We start from the raw sequence: 22,218 nt of genomic DNA, 5'->3' as shown, positions 1-22,218 counted from the left end.
TGAGCCCCTGCCCACCCCAGGAGCTGTAGGAGGCCATCAATTCCCCTCTTCTCGGGCTGAGGACAGAACACGGAGTGTTCCCCTATGACTCTGCCCCCTTCCCCATGGTACACAGTGGGGGAACAGCCCGCCAGGACTCCTGGGTCCTCCACGGCTCTCGGAGCCACTGGTCACAGCAGAAAAGACAGTGGCCTAGCTACTTGGGTAGGGGGAGATCTCAGCAGCAGCTCCTGGGCATTCCCCAGGACCATTCGGTGCTGTGAGCAGGAGAGGGAACATGAGAGTGCCAGGGCCCAGAGATGGGCCCTGTGACCTGCTACGGGCCGGCATGGGTGGGTGAGCAGAGGAAGTTTGGGGGTTCTCTCTTGGCTGACTTGAGGGCCTTACCTCTTCCTTGGGGTTGGCAGGCAGGACCTGGGGCTCTGGGAGGCCAGCTGGGGCCGCCTAGGGGAGCAGTGGACCCTCTCATGCCCCCCTGCTGAAACAGGGTAGGACACCCAGAGACCCCCCCCACAACAGCGTTCACCACCAGGAGAACGCCAAAGGGCAGGAAAGCAGCACGCCTGCACAGCGTGAAGCTCCTGCTGAGCGCCTCCTTTCTCAAGAAAGGCCTTTGCCACGCGCATTACGTGGCACTGGTGGGAAAAAGCGGAAGGGGCGGAAAAGCAGTGTCCTCCTCAACTGTCTTGATTCGTGCCCTTGCAAAACACCAGGCAACGTTGTGCCTCATGCTCAGCTCGGAGCTGTGCATCTTCTGCTTTCCTGCTGGAGGGCTAATACTCAGCCACAAAGCTCTCTTTCAGGTGTCGCAGGGGCAGCCTCTTCCCCGAGCACGAGAAAGTTGCTGCCGTTAGCAGCAATGCAGCCATGTTGCTGGAATGCTTTCACGTACTTCTGTCTCCGTTTCAGGCGCCAGGGACCAGACACCTGGTGGTATCAGGAGGAGAAAGCCCTGCTTTCCACAGGGGTCCCGGCAGTATCTTCCTGTTGCCACAGTACGTTTGCTTCTCAGCTCCTGCTTGGTAGCAGCATCTTGCTGGAGTTTTCTCTCCGGCAGCATTTCTTGCCCAGAAACTCTTCCCTCGCCTGCTCTCGTGCACTTGGGACTCTGTGGGTCTTGCCCGGGTGCAACAGGGAAGAGCGGCGGTGTTTGGCACTGCTAAGCCACCTTTGGCCGAGCGAGCAAGGGAGGGAACGTTTCCCGTACAGTTTCCCCTAACCCGTCTCTTTCCTCTGGGGGAGGCTTCCAAAAGCAAAGATTCCAGAATGTCGTGTGTGTGTAGAGGAGAAGCACCCCATAGAAGGCACCAGCTCCCTACAAGTCCTATGTTTGTGACAGAAGCATGTCTTTGGTGAGAGTGGAGGAGGGATATTGTGTCAGAGGGGAAGCCTGAGCTGAGCGGGGTTGTGCAGCGCCGTGTCCTGGGCCCAGTGCTGCAAAGTAGCTGCTTTTGGGGCCTAGGGCATGCAGGTCACTCTTCACACATGGCCTGACATGAGCTTGGGAGGCTGTGCAAGTGAGCTGTAGGGCAGGGTTAGACGCTTGCTGAAGAGTCTTCTCCCTCCTCCTTCCAGGCAGCGCTCCTGCTGAGCGCCTCCTTTCTCAAGAAAGGCCTTTGCCACGCACATTACGTGGCACTGGTGGGAAAAAGCGGAAGGGGCGGAAAAGCAGAGGAAGCAAGTTGCCTGCCAGGTGAGGCTCTTGGAGACCAGGCTGAGGGTGACATGGTACTCCTGCAGTTCTTTGAAGTAGCGACTGAGAGGAAGCCTTTCCTACTCACCCTCTTGCTCCAGGCCCTCTCTGAGTGTGAGGGGGCACCAAGATGGACAAGCTGTGGCCAGGCGTGCTTCCAATACTCAGCAACCTCAGCCGTTATGGCAAGGCTTGCAGGAGGCCCTTCCTGAATGCCGAAGGTACCGTGCACTTTGTCATGGCACCAGCCCCCCTCTGCCTGCTTTGTCCCTGCAGACAGACAGTTTTCTTTCACTTCCCACAGTAAAAAAAGCCTTGCTGCCCCCCTGAGCCGCTCCGTTGGCAGAGCGCTCTGGCTCTTCCCGGAAGGCACGCCATCAAATGCTCCTGGGGCCTGCAGCAGCAGTGTCTTGCCAGGAAGTGTTGTCCCCTTGTTATCGGAGCTTGCTGCCCTGCTGCAGAGGTGACGTTGTTCCTCTTCTGCTGTTGCCTAGCTGATGTAAGAATCGTCTCCCTGAGATACGACGATCTCTCGGTGTGCGCCCGCATGCCTTTTGCAACGGTGCAGGGTTGCATACACGAGACGGCGCTGATGTGCTTCTGGGCCATCTCAAAAAGACAGGACGTGGACTTTGCCTCCAAGGACATTGGCATTGTCTCCGTCCAAAACCAGGAAGTGACCATGAGGTTTTAAGAGCACTTTCTCCTCTCTGTGGATGGCACTGTGAAGCTGCTGGAAGCTCTTCTCAGGGCAAGTCGATCGCTTCCCCACGCTACGCCTAGTTCTTCTGCAGGCCTCTCAAAGGACGACAGAAGCCAACTTTTTCTGGCGTCCTTCTCTCGTACGCAGCGGTCTGGGTGACGTAGGAGAACAGAGCAAGAACTGCCCTTCCCCAGCTCCCTTGTGGGGCCGTGCCCTTCAGCCCAGGCTTCCAGGAGTCCTTAGGCAGCTGCAACGCGAGAGCAGTCAGAGCTGAAGCCCTCGCGCCTTCCAAGGCGTGAAAGATTTGCTCACAGAGACGCAAGAAGGCGGTAGCCCAGCTGCTGCTTCCCAGCCCTGTCTCCTTCTCTCTGTTGCTGTGGGCTGCGTCCAGCCTGTTCCCAGGGCCGGGGCCTCAGCCTTTGCGTCAGGCTGTGTTCCCAGAGCTCCCTCATCAGACCCTGCACTGACGCACGCACACCCATCAGCCAGTTGGCACTCCCAGGCCTTACCCACTGGGCAGAGGCAAAGCAAGGGCCAGGTCTCTCTCCTCTTCCATGCCATGCATGCAACCATCTGAATCCTTGCACAAAGATCAGAGGGTCATAGCAGGCCAAGAGGCAAAAGCCAGCCTGCAGAAAGCCTGGCTAACCAAACGCCTTCTCCTGTGCCTGACTTCTCCATTAGGAGAGAAGCAGTGTCCTCCCCAACTGTCTGAGGGTGACATGGTACTCCTGCAGTTCTTTGAAGGAGTTGTTTCCTTTGTAGACTCGGTGAGTAGGAAATCTGCGGGTGGCCAACAAGTCTTCTGGTGACATAATAGTTGTGGCTTGAGGCAAGCAGGCAGCAGGTTTCTGCGAGGCTCTTGTGTTAGCTTCTCTCTTGTCCCTTGCTTGTTTCCAGGACTGAGGTGAAATCAGGCCTGTGCGGCCAGCATCTTCCTCCAGAGGATCTCAGAAGGCCGCCAAAGGCCGGCAGGCAAAAGACCGAGAGCAGAAGAAGCAGATGGAGGGAAAATGTAAAGTCACAGGTGACTGCTGAGAGAGGTGTTTGCACCCCTCTGTGTGTTTGCACCTGGCCGGCTTCCTTGTGGCCTCTGTGACAGGAGGGACAGGAGTCAAGCTTAAAACACGGTGCTGGGCAGAGTGCTCATGACAGATCTCAGGGGACTCCTCCTGGGAGGGGATCTCAGGGCAGTCCTGCAGCACCACCTGCGGCCGCCACTGCTGACGGCCACTTTGCCCAGGGACTTGGTGCCCTGGTATAGCAGCCTGCAGCTGCCACAAGGGAGAGGGTCCCATGTGGTCAGCAGCACCTTGCAGCCAAGCCCTCATTTGAAGCAGGTGGGCTAGAGCAAGCAGTAGAACAACCACAGTCCCCTAGGGCCAAACGCTGCCCTGTACAAGTGAAGAGCTGGACAGGGTGCTGTGTCAGCAAAGCTCCAAGGGCGTGGGGCTCTCGGATCGAAAGCTGGAGCACAGCTGCCTGTCCTTCTTGTTCAAATGCGCACCAAGATGCTTGCTGAAGAGTCTTCTGCCTTCCTACCTCCAGGGAGCCTCCCTGCTGAGTGCCTCCTTTCTCGAGAAAGGCTTTCTGCACGCACGTTCTCTGGGGCCAGCGGGAAGGGAGGACGAGAATGGAAAGCCAGGGCAAACAAGCCACCTGCCAGGTGAGCCTCTTGGAGCAAAGCATGAGGGGGACCCGGTGCTTGTGGAATGCTAGGAAGGAGCTGTTTCCATCGCACCCTCTGCTGGTATGAACTCGGAAAGGTTGTCAGCTCCTGTCACAATGGCTGATGGTGACGCAAGAAGTACTGCCCCAGTTGAGGGTACTTTTCTGCTCTGCTATGGATTTCAAGGGAGCTGATTTGAGTGCAGTGCACCTGAGAGCACTTCTCAGAGGAAGGGGGAATCAGAGCACCCTTTGCCACCAGCAGAGAGTAGTGTCTCTTTTCCCTGCTTTCTCGGTCGGACGGAAGGGACTGTGAGCCTCCGATTTTCTTCCTGAACTTGCTGGGCTTGTTGGGGTACGGGCACGGCAATTGCGTGGCACGGGAGGAGTGCCAGAGAGAGACGAATTCGAGGATTGCTTTTCTCCCTAGAACACTTCCTCCTTCTCCGACACTGGGTGCCCCAGTAATAGTGCACGTTCCCCCCCAAAACAGAGTCTTGCGGGCCACCTCCCCATCTTCAGGGCCTTTAGCAGCAGGTGGCTAATGGTCTCTGCACGCTCTGGTTGCTGCAGGCGGCACCACTGGTTTTCTCCTTGTGCCATCCAGAGAGGGACCGTGCCTGCGCAGCCCAAGCTTTGCTTAGGGCCTCTTGGGGTACATGTGAGTGCTACAGCTTGGGGATTCCTTCCCTCACTGCTGCTGTGAATGCAAGGACTCAGATACACCAAATGCTGCAGCAGAGCTGCCTTGTGCTGCAGAGGCTGGCACCAAGCTGCTGGCGAGCAGCAGATGGAGAACCGTCTCTTCCGGGGCTCTGATAATCTCCCCCGGCTTGTGTAGTTTTAGCCTGCTGCAAACAAATTGGGAGAGCTCCTCTAAGGCAGAAGAGGATGGCGAGCAGGAAGAACCTCCTCAAGCCAGAGCTCAAACTGTGATTCCTGTTTGCAGACATCAGAACAGGACTCAACAGGTAAGCAGAGGAGCTGAGCCACGCAGGTCTCCAAGCCCTAGTGGTTCTGGTGTCTGCAAAGGGCAGGCCAGGGGACCATGGTCTTTCAAGCTTGCCTGCTCCCGCCTGGCTGGGGGAAGCTCTCCCCAAAAGCCAAAGGGGAGAAATAGTGATCTTCTGTGGTGGGGGCATGAGTGGATTGCCCGTCCTGTGAATGTGCAGTGAAGAAGGCCAACCACACCCAGGGCTGTATTTGCAAGAGTGTAGGCAGCTGGATGAAGAGAGTGATGGTTCCTCTCTCTAGCACTTGCGAGACCTCCCCTGGCGCCCTGGCTCCAGTGTGGGGCTGCTACATGCAAGATAGGCTTTGATGTTCTGAAACAAATGCAGTGGAGGCTCCCAAGGAGGTCCAGGGCATGGGCCATAAGGTGTCCAAGGAGAGGTGGAGAGGACTGTGTTTGTTCAGCTGTAGAAGAGAAGGCTCAAGGTGCGATCTCCTTGGCGCCACCACTACCCAGCGGGAAAGGCTAGAGGCAACAGAGCCAGCTCTTCTCAAAGGCACCCTGTGACAGGATGCGCGGCAGAAGGCATAGAGTTGCAAACAGACCAGTCCCAGCTAGATATGAGGAGACATGTTTGCACCATGAGGGTGGTCCATGTTTGGAGAAGGGCCCCAGAGAGGCTGTGGCATTCGTAGCCTTGCAGTTAGTCAGCCCTCAAGCGCACACACCCTGGGCAGCCTGCTTTACCTGGCCCGGCTTGGAACAGGGCCTTGGAGCAGAGCTCTCCAGGGGTCCCCTCCAACCCATGCCACTCAGTGCTTCGGTGCGGTGCTCTGACTGGCGGAAGCCCACCGGAGCATTGGCTTTTGTGGTCCCAGCTGTGAAAAAGGGCCATTCCCTGCCCTCCTTCACGTTGCCATGAGCAATGTCAGCATGGGAGAGCGGAGCCATCAGGGAAGCGTGGTGAAGCCTGGCCAGGCTATAAGTGCAGGCTCCCTGCCTGGGGCCAGGCTTCTCCTGGGGCTTTCTGAGGGCACCCCAGACCAAGTGTGCTGCAGGATGCACAGGCCCTGTAGTTGCTGGCTTCGGCAGTGCTGCGAGTTGAGAGTGCCTGAGGGAGGTCAGAAGCAGCCTCAGATTTGTCCTCTGCTGCCACTGCAGGCTTGGCAGCTGCATGAAAGACTGCTGGAGGCTGGGCCACTCTTAAGCGGTGCCTGTGCACCAGGCCCGGCCCCGGCCTGGGAAACTTGAGTGGCGGCACGTGCCGGGGCTGTGAGGAAGCCCAGTGCCTTAGCTCTGGGGCTGAGTACAGCGCTGCCCGATTTCTCTGGACATGGGGATGACCTGAGCTAGCTGCAGATGCCAGGCAGCTCCAAACTGCGTGGCCAGTTGAAGGCTGCAGGTAGCAGCAGGAGGGTGTGCACAGGGGCTGCTGGAGGGGAGAGGCAGGAGGGCCGGAGGCGGAAGGCAGCCAGCTTTGTGTCCGAGCAAGCCACACGCTGCAAGTCTTGGAGACCTACCAAGTGCATCAGGAAGAGTGGAAGCAGAGAGTAGAGCTAAATTGGCAGAGGAATGCCAAAGAGAAGCACTTCCTCTGGCAAATTTCTCCAGCTGGGGGGGTGGGTGTTTCCCCTTCCCCTCTCCTGGCCTTGCCTCCACACCCAGGAGCACCCAAGGGAAGGGTAGAGAAGGGAAGGGAAGGGAGTCTTGCCAGCACCCCTCGTGGGAGAGCACCAGGCTTAGGAGGCTGTGGCCTGGCATGAGGCACCCTTCCAGGCCAGGGGCAGGTGCTGGGCTCTTGGGGCACGGTTTTCAGATGTGGCCAAAACATTGCGAGTACCAAAGAGGAAAGGATTCCTCCAGGCTTTCAGCTCTCCCTTTTGCAAACACACACTCCATCCTTGCCTCCCCAGGTCTCCACATCAGGACGCCTTGCCCTCTGGATCGATGCTGGTTGGGTCCAAACGTCTCACCCGCTGCCTCACTCCTCCGCAGGCTGATTACCTGCCCACAGGACCTCGTCAGGTCCTTGCCTCAGACACCAGGGCCCCTGTGCCATGCTCAAAAGCCCAGGAATGCCAGCAGAAGCAGATTTCAGAAGAACCTCTTTGTGCTAGGTACTAGGCCTGCAGCCTTTCTGTGCCCTGCTCCCTGTGCCTAAAACCAAGCAGTTCCTTTTGAATGCCCTAGGTCAGCAGATGACTCTCCGGGATCAAAGGGTACCCGAACTTGCTGGTGGCGCACAGGAGATGTGAATACTGCACAGAAGTGTGGTAGCGTGGTCCTGAAAGATTAAAAGAAGTTCTCTAAACCCTCTATGCTGCTCAGTCACAGTTATTTCTAGAGCCTGAGCAGAATAACGCCCTTCCGCGGAGCACAGCACACAGGCACGTGTGCCACCGAGTGCATGTGCGTGCACACCACCAGCTGACTCATTCTCAGCACGGTGCATACACACCACAGAGCATGTGCACCAGCCTGGCACACCACTGACACTGCTCATGCATCTACACATGTGCCCACATCTTCACACACACAGAGACACTGCACAGGGCACATGCACCTCACACAACATGGTGGTCAGGATGCATGTGCCCCCTGAGGAGCCCACCGCCCCAGGAGAGCTGTGGGGAGGGTCTGATGTGCAGGGACCTGGGAGCCCTTCTCAGGGGGTGTGTGTGGAAGGCTTAAGGGCAAAGGAGGGAGGTGCTGTAGGGTGGAGCGGAGCAGCCACCTGGGAGTGCTCATGCCTGGGTGTTCTCTGCAGCTGCAGGGCTCTCCAGCCAGGCAAAGCTGGGATGAGCCCTTGGGCCTCCATGAGCCCTTGGCTGCTCCTTGTGCCCCCAAGGACTGTGCTGCGCTCCTGGAAGGCCCACAGTGTCCCCACTCCCACAACCACTGACTGCAGCCTGAAGCTGGAGATGCCTCCCTTTCCATGTGCAAACACATGTGCAAGTGCAGCCAGGGGTATGCCAGACTGCCAGGGCGGCCCCTCGGGCAGGGGGCTGAGGGCTGGTGAACAGTCCCCGTTTCCATCTTGCACAACCCCTGTTGGACTACTCAGCAGCCCAGCAGAGGAGCTCTGCAGCGTGGGCTGGGCGTGGTAGCCGGATGCCAGGGGGTCTACGGGCATCTCAGGGAGGGCCAGGCACACTAGACCGCCCCGAGGCTGATGAGTGGGGAGGATGGGAGTCACCCAGAGGAGTCACCCCTGCCCACCCCAGGAGCTGTAGGAGGTCATCCACTCCCCCCCTTCTTTTCTATATCATTCCCATCCACTCAGGAGATTCCCCCTGAGGAGAAGCACTGATTTCAAACTTAGATGCCTCAAAGCAAGACTGACTTTTCAATGCTGCACCTGGACCCTTGGGCTAGCACAGTCACAACAAAGGTCGCTAGAGCTCAGCAGCTCCATGCTTGCTCTAGCTGGGCTGCACAGTGAGGGTTTGGGGCATGGCACGATCCCACAGCACCGCTGCCCAGCACTGCTCCCCAGCACCAGCAGGACAGAGCTCATCTCCCCCTCACTGCCGCAGGCCCCCATGGAGCTCTGCAACCCTCCAGACTGACTGGCTGCCGTACAGAGAGCAGAGAGCAGCCCCTTCCTGTCTGTGGCCCAGCCCATGCTGGGTGCACTGGGAGGGCTGGCAAGCCCTGGAGATGTCATGGGTAGTGGAAGCTAGGGTGAGGACAGAAGGGGTGGGAGGTTTCTGCTTTGCCCTGGGGGCAGCAGGATGCTGTCTGCAGCCTCCAGCACTCTGGCCATCCCCAGAAACCCCACATGAGCACCAGGGCTCAGACTAGCTAAGGCCCCAGGGCCACTCCCTCACACACGACATGGCTCCCTAGAGCGGACAGCAGTGAGGAGACCTGGCCTCAGGGTGGGCTAGCTCAGCACCGGTGAGTGAGCAGGTTGGGCCCTGGGCCCCACACTGCATGGGCCCACGGGGCTGGGCTGGGCTGCTCTGGGGCCCCCCGACACCCCCCCACCCTGCACTGCTGCCCCTAAAATGGCGCTGCGTGCTGGGGAGGGGGAGGGGGGCTGGAGGAGGAGGCAGAAACCGCCCTCGTGATCATGTGGCTGCAGCGGCCGCACCCCCAGCGTGGCCCTCCTATTGGTTGGCAAGAGTAGGAAGGCGGGGCTACACCTGTCGGTTTGTCTTTCAGCCAATCGGATTCTACCATGAAAAAAAAAAAGCTGAAATGGGAGCGGGAGAAAAGGCGAGGCGTGAGTGGGAGAGCGGGTTTGGTGAGGGCTGTGAGGGCGTTCAGATCCTGGCAGTGCCCCTGTGCTGGGGTGAAGGCAGCGGTGCTGGCGATGGGGCTTCCTTCCTTCAGGGGCTCCAGAAGGTTCTAGTAGGGCTGTGAGCATGGGACAAAACAGTCAGTGGAGAGGGGAACTGGCCTGTGAGCCAGACTTGCTGGCCTTCACCAGACGAGCTCAGCCTGAGTGGCTTGGTGGGGTTGTTTTGGATGCAGGAAACTTTTCGCGCACAGCTGGTCTGAGATCCATTTCCCTGAGGTGGTGCTCCCCCTGCACTCCCCGGGTCCCGCTCAAAGCTTCATTTTGGAGGTGGGCGAAGTTTGACTAGGTTGCTTGTGTGCTTCCTAGTGTTTGTTCTCTTTTGTTCTGAAAACTGTATTTCAGAATGGCTCTGAAATCCACAGCTGTGCCTGTATGTCATGCACTGCCGGAGCCATTGTTCTTGCTCCATGTCTCCTGCTTCAGCCAGAGACGTGTGACCCTAGAAGCATCCTGAAGGATGCTCTGCATGCAGAACAACTGTATAACTGTGAGCTGTTTGCTTTTCGAGTGCCTTGAAAACTGATGAACAGCCAGTCCTCCACTTGCCATTGTTATTTCCATACTCATAGACCAGGATGAGGAGCTGCTAAATTCCAGCTCTGCTGATTTCACCAATTGAGATGCCATTGCCTGAGTCCTGTGTTTTCCAAAATGCCCAAGCATGAAATAGGAGGATGCTGGTTGATGTGTAGAAGATTAGCTAGTGTTTTTTCTGCATTTTGGAAGGGATCAGACTTCTAAGTTGCAGGAAGGCTTCTCATTCTGTCTCAGACATGAGGCTATGCTGTCTTCAGTTTCGTAATTGCTCCTCCTATGCAACTGTCCTGTCAGCAAATGTTTCTAAGAATTACTTGCAGGCCTTTCTCCAGTTGTTAAGTTTTCACAGGCTAGCTGTAGGTACTACAGAGGCAGAACTAATATTTTTGGGGGGAGTAAATGATACCTAATGAGTGTTTTGCTGCACTATGATCATTTTGAGGCAACAATGTAAATCAGGGAGGTTGTTCAGTAGCTAGCCGTGTGGCTGCAGTGTGCATAGTCAGGTCTCGAGAGCTCTTCCACCAAGAGTGATCTTCAGGACGGGCTGCTCCCTAGAAGCTCCTTTTTTTCTTATGGGCTGTTTTGCCAGCAGTCTGCAGGTGGGATCAAAGGGAGCAGTACCTGGACTTGGCACGTGTGCCACCGAGTGCATGTGCATGCACATCACAAGCTGACTCATTCTCAGGACGGTGCATACATGCCACAGAGCACGTGCACCAGCCTGGCACACCACTGACACTGCTCATGCATCTACACATGTGCCCACATCTTCACACACACAGAGACACTGCACAGGGCACATGCACCTCACACAACATGGTGGCCAGGACGCATGTGCCCCCTGAGGAGCCCACCGCCCCAGGAGCGCTGTGGGGAGGGTCTGGTGTGCAGGGACCTGGGAGCCCTTCTCAGGGGGTGTGTGTGGAAGGCTTAAGGGCAAAGGAGGGAGGTGCTGTAGGGTGGAGCGGAGCAGCCACCTGGGAGTGCTCATGCCTGGGTGTTCTCTGCAGCTGCAGGGCTCTCCAGCCAGGCAAAGCTGGGATGAGCCCTTGGGCCTCCATGAGCCCTTGGCTGCTCCTTGTGCCCCCAAGGACTGTGCTGCACTCCTGGAAGGCCCACAGTGTCCCCTCTCCCACAACCACTGACTGCAGCCTGAAGCTGGAGATGCCTCCCTTTCCATGTGCAAACACATGTGCAAGTGCAGCCAGGGGTATGCCAGACTGCCAGGGCGGCCCCTCAGGGCCAGGCAGAGGGGCTGAGGGCTGGTGAACAGTCCCCGTTTCCATCTTGCACAACCCCTGTTGGACTACTCAGCAGCCCAGCAGAGGAGCTCTGCAGCGTGGGCTGGGCGTGGTAGCCGGATGCCAGGGGGTCTGTGGGCATCTCAGGGAGGGCCAGGCACACTAGACCCCCCGGGGCTGATGAGTGGGGAGGATGGGAGTCACCCAGAGGAGGAAGGTTGAGCCCCTGCCCACCCCAGGAGCTGTAGGAGGCCATCAATTCCCCTCTTCTCGGGCTGAGGACAGAACACGGAGTGTTCCCCTATGACTCTGCCCCCTTCCCCATGGTACACAGTGGGGGAACAGCCCGCCAGGACTCCTGGGTCCTCCACGGCTCTCGGAGCCACTGGTCACAGCAGAAAAGACAGTGGCCTAGCTACTTGGGTAGGGGGAGATCTCAGCAGCAGCTCCTGGGCATTCCCCAGGACCATTCGGTGCTGTGAGCAGGAGAGGGAACATGAGAGTGCCAGGGCCCAGAGATGGGCCCTGTGACCTGCTACGGGCCGGCATGGGTGGGTGAGCAGAGGAAGTTTGGGGGTTCTCTCTTGGCTGACTTGAGGGCCTTACCTCTTCCTTGGGGTTGGCAGGCAGGACCTGGGGCTCTGGGAGGCCAGCTGGGGCCGCCTAGGGGAGCAGTGGACCCTCTCATGCCCCCCTGCTGAAACAGGGTAGGACACCCAGAGACCCCCCCCACAACAGCGTTCACCACCAGGAGAACGCCAAAGGGCAGGAAAGCAGCACGCCTGCACAGGGCCTGTTCCTGCCGGAACAGGCCCGTGAAGCTCCTGCTGAGCGCCTCCTTTCTCAAGAAAGGCCTTTGCTACGCGCATTACGTGGCACTGGTGGGAAAAAGCGGAAGGGGCGGAAAAGCAGTGTCCTCCTCAACTGTCTTGATTCGTGCCCTTGCAAAACACCAGGCAACGTTGTGCCTCATGCTCAGCTCGGAGCTGTGCATCTTCTGCTTTCCTGCTGGAGGGCTAATACTCAGCCACAAAGCTCTCTTTCAGGTGTCGCAGGGGCAGCCTCTTCCCCGAGCACGAGAAAGTTGCTGCCGTTAGCAGCAATGCAGCCATGTTGCTGGAATGCTTTCATGTACCTCTGTCTCCGTTTCAGGCGCCAGGGTCCAGACACCTGGTGGTTTCAGGAGGAGAAAGCCCTGCTTTCCACAGGGGTCCCGGCAGTATCTTCCTGTTGCCACAGTACGTTTGCTTCTCAGCTCCTGCTTGGTAGCAGCATCTTGCTGGAGTTTTCTCTCCGGCAGCATTTCTTGCCCAGAAACTCTTCCCTCGCCTGCTCTCGTGCACTTGGGACTCTGTGGGTCTTGCCCGGGTGCAACAGGGAAGAGCGGCGGTGTTTGGCACTGCTAAGCCACCTTTGGCCGAGCGAGCAAGGGAGGGAACGTTTCCCGTACAGTTTCCCCTAACCCGTCTCTTTCCTCTGGGGGAGGCTTCCAAAAGCAAAGATTCCAGAATGTCGTGTGTGTGTAGAGGAGAAGCACCCCATAGAAGGCACCAGCTCCCTACAAGTCCTATGTTTGTGACAGAAGCATGTCTTTGGTGAGAGTGGAGGAGGGATATTGTGTCAGAGGGGAAGCCTGAGCTGAGCGGGGTTGTGCAGCGCCGTGTCCTGGGCCCAGTGCTGCAAAGTAGCTGCTTTTGGGGCCTAGGGCATGCAGGTCACTCTTCACACATGGCCTGACATGAGCTTGGGAGGCTGTGCAAGTGAGCTGTAGGGCAGGGTTAGACGCTTGCTGAAGAGTCTTCTCCCTCCTCCTTCCAGGCAGCGCTCCTGCTGAGCGCCTCCTTTCTCAAGAAAGGCCTTTGCCACGCACATTACGTGGCGCTGGTGGGAAAAAGCGGAAGGGGCGGAAAAGCAGAGGAAGCAAGTTGCCTGCCAGGTGAGGCTCTTGGAGACCAGGCTGAGGGTGACATGGTACTCCTGCAGTTCTTTGAAGTAGCGACTGAGAGGAAGCCTTTCCTACTCACCCTCTTGCTCCAGGCCCTCTCTGAGTGTGAGGGGGCACCAAGATGGACAAGCTGTGGCCAGGCGTGCTTCCAATACTCAGCAACCTCAGCCGTTATGGCAAGGCTTGCAGGAGGCCCTTCCTGAATGCCGAAGGTACCGTGCACTTTGTCATGGCACCAGCACCCCTCTGCCCGCTTTGTCCCTGCAGACAGACAGTTTTCTTTCACTTCCCACAGTAAAAAAAGCCTTGCTACCCCCCTGAGCCGCTCCGTTGGCAGAGCGCTCTGGCTCTTCCCGGAAGGCACGCCATCAAATGCTCCTGGGGCCTGCAGCAGCAGTGTCTTGCCAGGAAGTGTTGTCCCCTTGTTATCGGAGCTTGCTGCCCTGCTGCAGAGGTGACGTTGTTCCTCTTCTGCTGTTGCCTAGCTGATGTAAGAATCGTCTCCCTGAGATACGACGATCTCTCGGTGTGCGCCCGCATGCCTTTTGCAACGGTGCAGGGTTGCATACACGAGACGGCGCTGATGTTCTTCTGGGCCATCTCAAAAAGACAGGACGTGGACTTTGCCTCCAAGGACATTGGCATTGTCTCCGTCCAAAACCAGGAAGTGACCATGAGGTTTTAAGAGCACTTTCTCCTCTCTGTGGATGGCACTGTGAAGCTGCTGGAAGCTCTTCTCAGGGCAAGTCGATCGCTTCCCCACGCTACGCCTAGTTCTTCTGCAGGCCTCTCAAAGGACGACAGAAGCCAACTTTTTCTGGCGTCCTTCTCTCGTACGCAGCGGTCTGGGTGACGTAGGAGAACAGAGCAAGAACTGCCCTTCCCCAGCTCCCTTGTGGGGCCGTGCCCTTCAGCCCAGGCTTCCAGGAGTCCTTAGGCAGCTGCAACGCGAGAGCAGTCAGAGCTGAAGCCCTCGCGCCTTCCAAGGCGTGAAAGATTTGCTCACAGAGACGCAAGAAGGCGGTAGCCCAGCTGCTGCTTCCCAGCCCTGTCTCCTTCTCTCTGTTGCTGTGGGCTGCGTCCAGCCTGTTCCCAGGGCCGGGGCCTCAGCCTTTGCGTCAGGCTGTGTTCCCAGAGCTCCCTCATCAGACCCTGCACTGACGCACGCACACCCATCAGCCAGTTGGCACTCCCAGGCCTTACCCACTGGGCAGAGGCAAAGCAAGGGCCAGGTCTCTCTCCTCTTCCATGCCATGCATGCAACCATCTGAATCCTTGCACAAAGATCAGAGGGTCATAGCAGGCCAAGAGGCAAAAGCCAGCCTGCAGAAAGCCTGGCTAACCAAACGCCTTCTCCTGTGCCTGACTTCTCCATTAGGAGAGAAGCAGTGTCCTCCCCAACTGTCTGAGGGTGACATGGTACTCCTGCAGTTCTTTGAAGGAGTTGTTTCCTTTGTAGACTCGGTGAGTAGGAAATCTGCGGGTGGCCAACAAGTCTTCTGGTGACATAATCGTTGTGGCTTGAGGCAAGCAGGCAGCAGGTTTCTGCGAGGCTCTTGTGTTAGCTTCTCTCTTGTCCCTTGCTTGTTTCCAGGACTGAGGTGAAATCAGGCCTGTGCGGCCAGCATCTTCCTCCAAAGGATCTCAGAAGGCCGCCAAAGGCCGGCAGGCAAAAGACCGAGAGCAGAAGAAGCAGATGGAGGGAAAATGTAAAGTCACAGGCGAGTGCTGAGAGAGGTGTGTTTGCACCCCTCTGTGTGTTTGCAGCTGGCCGGCTTCCTTGTGGCCTCTGTGACAGGAGGGACAGGAGTCAAGCTTAAAACACGGTGCTGGGCAGAGTAGAGTGCTCATGACAGATCTCAGGGGACTCCTCCTGGGAGGGGATCTCAGGGCAGTCCTGCAGCACCACCTGCGGCCGCCACTGCTGACGGCCACTTTGCCCAGGGACTTGGTGCCCTGGTATAGCAGCCTGCAGCTGCCACAAGGGAGAGGGTCCCATGTGGTCAGCAGCACCTTGCAGCCAAGCCCTCATTTGAAGCAGGTGGGCTAGAGCAAGCAGTAGAACAACCACAGTCCCCTAGGGCCAAACGCTGCCCTGTACAAGTGAAGAGCTGGACAGGGTGCTGTGTCAGCAAAGCTCCAAGGGCGTGGGGCTCTCGGATCGAAAGCTGGAGCACAGCTGCCTGTCCTTCTTGTTCAAATGCGCACCAAGATGCTTGCTGAAGAGTCTTCTGCCTTCCTACCTCCAGGGAGCCTCCCTGCTGAGTGCCTCCTTTCTCGAGAAAGGCTTTCTGCACGCACGTTCTCTGGGGCCAGCGGGAAGGGAGGACGAGAATGGAAAGCCAGGGCAAACAAGCCACCTGCCAGGTGAGCCTCTTGGAGCAAAGCATAAGGGGGACCCGGTGCTTGTGGAATGCTAGGAAGGAGCTGTTTCCATCGCACCCTCTGCTGGTATGAACTCGGAAAGGTTGTCAGCTCCTGTCACAATGGCTGATGGGGACGCAAGAAGTACTGCCCCAGTTGAGGGTACTTTTCTGCTCCCCTATGGATTTCAAGGGAGCTGATTTGAGTGCAGTGCACCTGAGAGCACTTCTCAGAGGAAGGGGGGATCAGAGCACCCTTTGCCACCAGCAGAGAGTAGTGTCTCTTTTCCCTGCTTTCTTGGTCGGACGGAAGGGACTGTGAGCCTCCGATTTTCTTCCTGAACTTGCTGGGCTTGTTGGGGTACGGGCACGGCAATTGCGTGGCACGGGAGGAGTGCCAGAGAGAGACGAATTCGAGGATTGCTTTTCTCCCTAGTACACTTCCTCCTTCTCCGACACTGGGTGCCCCAGTAATAGTGCAGGTTCCCCCCCAAAACAGAGTCTTGCTTGCCACCTCCCCATCTTCAGGGCCTTTAGCAGCAGGTGGCTAATGGTCTCTGCACGCTCTGGTTGCTGCAAGCGGCACCACTGGTTTTCTCCTTGTACCATCCAGAGAGGGACCGTGCCTGCGCAGCCCGAGCTTTGCTTAGGGCCTCTTGGGGTACATGTGAGTGCTACAGCTTGGGGATTCCTTCCCTCACTGCTGCTGTGAATGCAAGGACTCAGATACACCAAATGCTGCAGCAGAGCTGCCTTGTGCTGCAGAGGCTGGCACCAAGCTGCTGGCAAGCAGCAGATGGAGAACCGTCTCCTCCGGGGCTCTGATAATCTCCCCCGGCTTGTGTAGTTTTAGCCTGCTGCAAACAAATTGGGAGAGCTCCTCTAAGGCAGAAGAGGATGGCGAGCAGGAAGAACCTCCTCAAGCCAGAGCTCAAACTGTGATTCCTGTTTGCAGACATCAGAACAGGACTCAACAGGTAAGCAGAGGAGCTGAGCCATGCAGGTCTCCAAGCCCTAGTGGTTCTGGTGTCTGCAAAGGGCAGGCCAGGGGACCATGGTCTTTCAAGCTTGCCTGCTCCTGCCTGGCTGGGGGAAGCTCTCCCCAAAAGCCAAAGGGGAGAAATAGTGATCTTCTGTGGTGGGGGCATGAGTGGATTGCCCGTCCTGTGAATGTGCAGTGAAGAAGGCCAACCACACCCGGGGCTGTATTTGCAAGAGTGTAGGCAGCTGGATGAAGAGAGTGATGGTTCCTCTCTCTAGCACTTGCGAGACCTCCCCTGGCACCCTGGCTCCAGTGTGGGGCTGCTACATGCAAGATAGGCTTTGATGTTCTGGAACAAATGCAGTGGAGGCTCCCAAGGAGGTCCAGGGCATGGGCCATAAGGTGTCCAAGGAGAGGTGGAGAGGACTGTGTTTGTTCAGCTGTAGAAGAGAAGGCTCAAGGTGCGATCTCCTTGGCGCCACCACTACCCAGCGGGAAAGGCTAGAGGCAACAGAGCCAGCTCTTCTCAAAGGCACCCTGTGACAGGATGCGCGGCAGAAGGCATAGAGTTGCAAACAGACCAGTCCCAGCTAGATATGAGGAGACATGTTTGCACCATGAGGGTGGTCCATGTTTGGAGAAGGGCCCCAGAGAGGCTGTGGCATTCGTAGCCTTGCAGTTAGTCAGCCCTCAAGCGCACACACCCTGGGCAGCCTGCTTTACCTGGCCCGGCTTGGAACAGGGCCTTGGAGCAGAGCTCTCCAGGGGTCCCCTCCAACCCACGCCACTCAGTGCTTCAGTGCGGTGCTCTGACTGGCGGAAACCCACCAGAGCATTGGCTTTTGTGGTCCCAGCTGTGAAAAAGGGCCATTCCCTGCCCTCCTTCACGTTGCCATGAGCAATGTCAGCATGGGAGAGCGAGCCATCAGGGAAGCGTGGTGAAGCCTGGCCAGGCTATAAGTGCAGGCTCCCTGCCTGGGGCCAGGCTTCTCCTGGGGCTTTCTGAGGGCACCCCAGACCAAGTGTGCTGCAGGATGCACAGGCCCTGTAGTTGCTGGCTTCGGCAGTGCTGCGAGTTGAGAGTGCCTGAGGGAGGTCAGAAGCAGCCTCAGATTTGTCCTCTGCTGCCACTGCAGGCTTGGCAGCTGCATGAAAGACTGCTGGAGGCTGGGCCACTCTTAAGCGGTGCCAGTGCTTGGGAAAGAGCAGAGCACAGCTGCCTTCCTGCACAGCATGGAGCAGAAGAAGAGCAAGCCAGGGAGGCTGCCGTGGCTGCGCAAAGAGTAAATGTGCACCAGCCCCGGCCCCGGCCTGGGAAACTTGAGTGGCGGCACGTGCCTGGGGTGTGAGGAAGCCCAGTGCCTTAGCTCTGGGGCTGAGTACAGCGCTGCCCGATTTCTCTTGACACGGGGATGACCTGAGCTAGCTGCAGATGCCAGGCAGCTCCAAACTGCGTGGCCAGTTGAAGGCTGTGGGTAGCAGCAGGAGGGTGTGCACAGGGGCTGCTGGAGGAGAGAGGCAGGAGGGCCGGAGGCGGTAGGGGAGAACACTTCTCCCTGCTCTTGCAGCCAGCTTTGTGTCCGAGCAAGCCACACGCTGCAAGTCTTGGAGACCTACCAAGTGCATCAGGAAGAGTGGAAGCAGAGAGTAGAGCTAAATTGGCAGAGGAATGCCAAAGAGAAGCACTTCCTCTGGCAAATTTCTCCAGCTGGGGGGGTGGGTGTTTCCCTTTCCCCTCTCCTGGCCTTGCCTCCACACCCAGGAGCACCCAAGGGAAGGGTAGAGAAGGGAAGGGAAGGGAGTCTCTTGCCAGCACCCCTCGTGGGAGAGCACCAGGCTTAGGAGGCTGTGGCCTGGCATGAGGCACCCTTCCAGGCCAGGGGCAGGTGCTGGGCTCTTGGGGCACGGTTTTCAGATGTGGCCAAAACATTGCGAGTACCAAAGAGGAAAGGACTCCTCCAGGCTTTCAGCTCTCCCTTTTGCAAACACACACTCCATCCTTGCCTCCCCAGGTCTCCACATCAGGATGCCTTGCCCTCTGGATCGATGCTGGTTCGGTCCAAGCGTCTCACCCGCTGCCTCACTCCTCCGCAGGCTGATTACCTGCCCACGGGACCTCGTCAGGTCCTTGCCTCAGACACCAGGGCCCCTGTGCCATGCTCAAAAGCCCAGGAATGCCAGCAGAAGCAGATTTCAGAAGAACCTCTTTGTGCTAGGTACTAGGCCTGCAGCCTTTCTGTGCCCTGCTCCCTGTGCCTAAAACCAAGCAGTTCCTTTTGAATGCCCTAGGTCAGCAGATGACTCTCCGGGATCAAAGGGCACCCGAACTTGCGGGCCACACACAGGAGATGTGAATACTGCACAGAAGTGTGGTAGCATGGTCCTGAAAGATTAAAAGAAGTTCTCTAAACCCTCTATGCTGCTCAGTCACAGTTATTTCTAGAGCCTGAACAGAATAACGCCCTTCCGCGGAGCACAGCATACAGGCACATGTGCCACCGAGTGCATGTGCGTGCACACCACCAGCTGACTCATTCTCAGCACGGTGCATACACACCACAGAGCATGTGCACCAGCCTGGCCCACCACTGACACTGCTCATGCATCTACACATGTGCCCACATCTTCACACACACAGAGACACTGCACAGGGCACATGCACCTCACACAACATGGTGGCCAGGACGCATGTGCCCCCTGAGGAGCCCACCGCCCCAGGAGCGCTGTGGGGAGGGTCTGGTGTGCAGGAACCTGGGAGCCCTTCTCAGGGGGTGTGTGTGGAAGGCTTAAGGGCAAAGGAGGGAGGTGCTGTAGGGTGGAGCGGAGCAGCCACCTGGGAGTGCTCATGCCTGGGTGTTCTCTGCAGCTGCAGGGCTCTCCAGCCAGGCAAAGCTGGGATGAGCCCTTGGGCCTCCATGAGCCCTTGGCTGCTCCTTGTGCCCCCAAGGACTGTGCTGCACTCCTGGAAGGCCCACAGTGTCCCCTCTCCCACAACCACTGACTGCAGCCTGAAGCTGGAGATGCCTCCCTTTCCATGTGCAAACACATGTGCAAGTGCAGCCAGGGGTATGCCAGACTGCCAGGGCGGTCCCTCAGGGCCAGGCAGAGGGGCTGAGGGCTGGTGAACAGTCCCCATTTCCATCTTGCACAACCGCTGTTGGACTACTCAGCAGCCCAGCAGAGGAGCTCTGCAGCGTGGGCTGGGCGTGGTAGCCGGATGCCAGGGGGTCTACGGGCATCTCAGGGAGGGCCAGGCACACTAGACCCCCCGGGGCTGATGAGTGGGGAGGATGGGAGTCACCCAGAGGAAGAAGGACAAGCCCTTGCCCACCCCAGGAGCTGTAGGAGGTCATCAACTCCCCCCTTCTTTTCTACATCATTCCCATCCACTCAGGAAATTCCCTGACGAGAAGCACTGATTTCAAGCCTAGATGCCTCAAAGCAAGACTGACTTTTCAATGCTGCACCTGGACCCTTGGGCTAGCACAGTCACAACAAAGGTCTGTGCAGATAGGACTGTGCCATTAACACATGTGAGGTCTTGCAGTTTTTTGTCCAAGTATGTTCTAATTGGAGAATGAATGCAAAGGCTCAAAAAAGAAAAAAAGGACCCCATGTGCCCAAAGGCCTCTTTTTCAGAGAAGCTGAGGAAGAAGACAGAGACAAGAGATACCCCAAGCAGCCCCCATGAGAGCACTTCCTCTCTGCTTCTTGGAGGTGCGAGTAGAACATGACCAGGGCTCTGAATGGCTGTTCAGAGAAAGTCCATGTTCCAAGCCCTTAGAGGAAAAGGGGAACATTCTCAGATGGAGAATTGGAAATTCTTGGGGGTCAGCTGTGTTCTGCCATGTCTGGCAGGAGCTCTGACCCACCTCAAATGAAGTGCTGCCAGTACTGGGGAGTTAGGAGCTACATGGAGCATCAGGGTGATACTTCACCATGTTCCCTGGATGTGGAGTAGGGGAGGAACATATAGATTTATATTCACACACACACAATTTGCCAAGAGATCTATACTTTTCAGATGAGAGTTTGTTACCTGATAATTTCACTTTTTCAAGCATGTATGTTCTCTGTAACTACAATTGAGATTTGTCCCACAGGGAAACCCACAGCAAGGACTGATAAGTGTTGGGATTAGCTCCAGTCTCCTGGGCTTCCTTTGCGACTGCTCCATGGAGAGACTGGAGCTTTGGCACAAGAAAGAAATCTGGACTGACGCTTCCAGAGTATTCCTTCCTCCTCCAAACACCAATGTATCTTGTATGTTGCTCACCTCAGGGAAGCGCAGTCATCTGGGCAGCCCCTGATGAAGGTGCAGTGCAGGGAGGGCTTTCTCTAATCCATCACCAGTAATTCCTTCCTCATAAGAGATGGTAATGAAAGAGGACAGCAGAAAGTCAGCCTAGTTTCAAAAGTACAAATAGAGCATGTCTGCTTTCAAACTGCCTGAAAATCTTCTTTCCTCTGTGCTTGCTCTAAGCAGGCAGGCAGCTCTCTCTGCTCTTGACCCTGCGGCTCTTTCCCTTGCTGTTACTCCTGGCCAGGAGTAACTGTCTGCAGAAGCTTTGGGTAACCTTAACCTTGAGTGTTTCTAGCTGGGCTTTTTTATTTGCTTTTATGATGCATGGCCAGAGTGCCCAGAAAGGATATTTTTTTTGCTCTGAAGATGAACAATGCATCTGTCCTATGCATCAAAAAAGGGGTTGTAAATCTAAGAGAAAAAGCAGATACAGCTCCACACATCCAACTCTCATCTGCTCCATTGGGAGACTCCTTATGCCAACACAGCCAGTCATTTGATTTCCTCTTGGCACTCCCAAACTTTGCCCTACATAAGGAAAGCCTCGCTAGCCCTGCAGCTTGGGGCTGAACAAACTCACCATGGAGATGAGGACATCGTTTCCAGGTCATGAATGCTCCCCTTCCCATGTAAAGTACACGTCTCAACACAGAAGGAGACACAACAGGCCCATGGGCACCCAGTCTTGTCTGCTGAACTCTGCTGCTTTGTTTCAGGCATTGCTTTTCACAAAGCAGAAAAATCCAAGCCCTCATTAACCTCTCTGGCCCTGTTGCTACCTGCCAGGAGCTCCCAGACTACTACTGCTGTGTGCAGTCAGAGCAATGGCTTCAGCTGCACAGCAACCCCAAGCAGCTGCTGCTCCTCAACCCCAGTTGCATCCTTCCCCCTCCCTTAATAATGCTACTGCTGTCATCCCCCACCTATGCTCCAGCTACCTCCAGCCTTTAGCCATTTTCTACTCATGGTTCTTTGGAAAATAGAGTAGGCCCAGGCCAAAGAAAAGAATTCTATTCTATAATTCCAGCCCCTTGGGGAGGGAAACAGAGTGAGGCCATTCCTGTGCGGTCCCAGGGCAGGAAGCAACCACTCAGGCCAAAGGAAGGGAAGAGGGAATCACAAGCAGGGAATGCAGGGGTCAGCATCACCTTTTGGCTGAATCAGCTACATCACATCAGCCCATCAGGCTCCTCCATACATAGGACTCTGGGGAGGAAGAGCTTTGCATCTGTTTTGCTCATCCCTCCATGGACAGAAAGTCAGGAGACACCTGGGGCCAGGGCATGAACAGGAGAGAGAGGAAGTCTCCACTCACCCTCTTGCTCACCCTCTTGTCCTTCCCCATCCTCTGCCTTTATGCACTGCTCTTCCCTAACTCCTAGCTAGGGTAAGGGGTGGGGGGGCTAATGTAGGAGAGTGGCAATGCGGAGAGATATTACTGGGAGCTATACACTGTTTTTCTCTGTTTTCTTTGACCCTGTTCAAAATCCCTGCTCTGCTAGGATCAAGGGACGTGACTTGA

Source organism: Rhea pennata, chromosome 13 (genome assembly GCF_028389875.1).
Source record: "Rhea pennata isolate bPtePen1 chromosome 13, bPtePen1.pri, whole genome shotgun sequence".
Taxonomy (NCBI): Eukaryota; Metazoa; Chordata; class Aves; order Rheiformes; family Rheidae; genus Rhea; species Rhea pennata.
The sequence above is the reverse complement of the archived record's forward strand: the minus strand, read 5'-3'. Positions refer to the sequence as shown.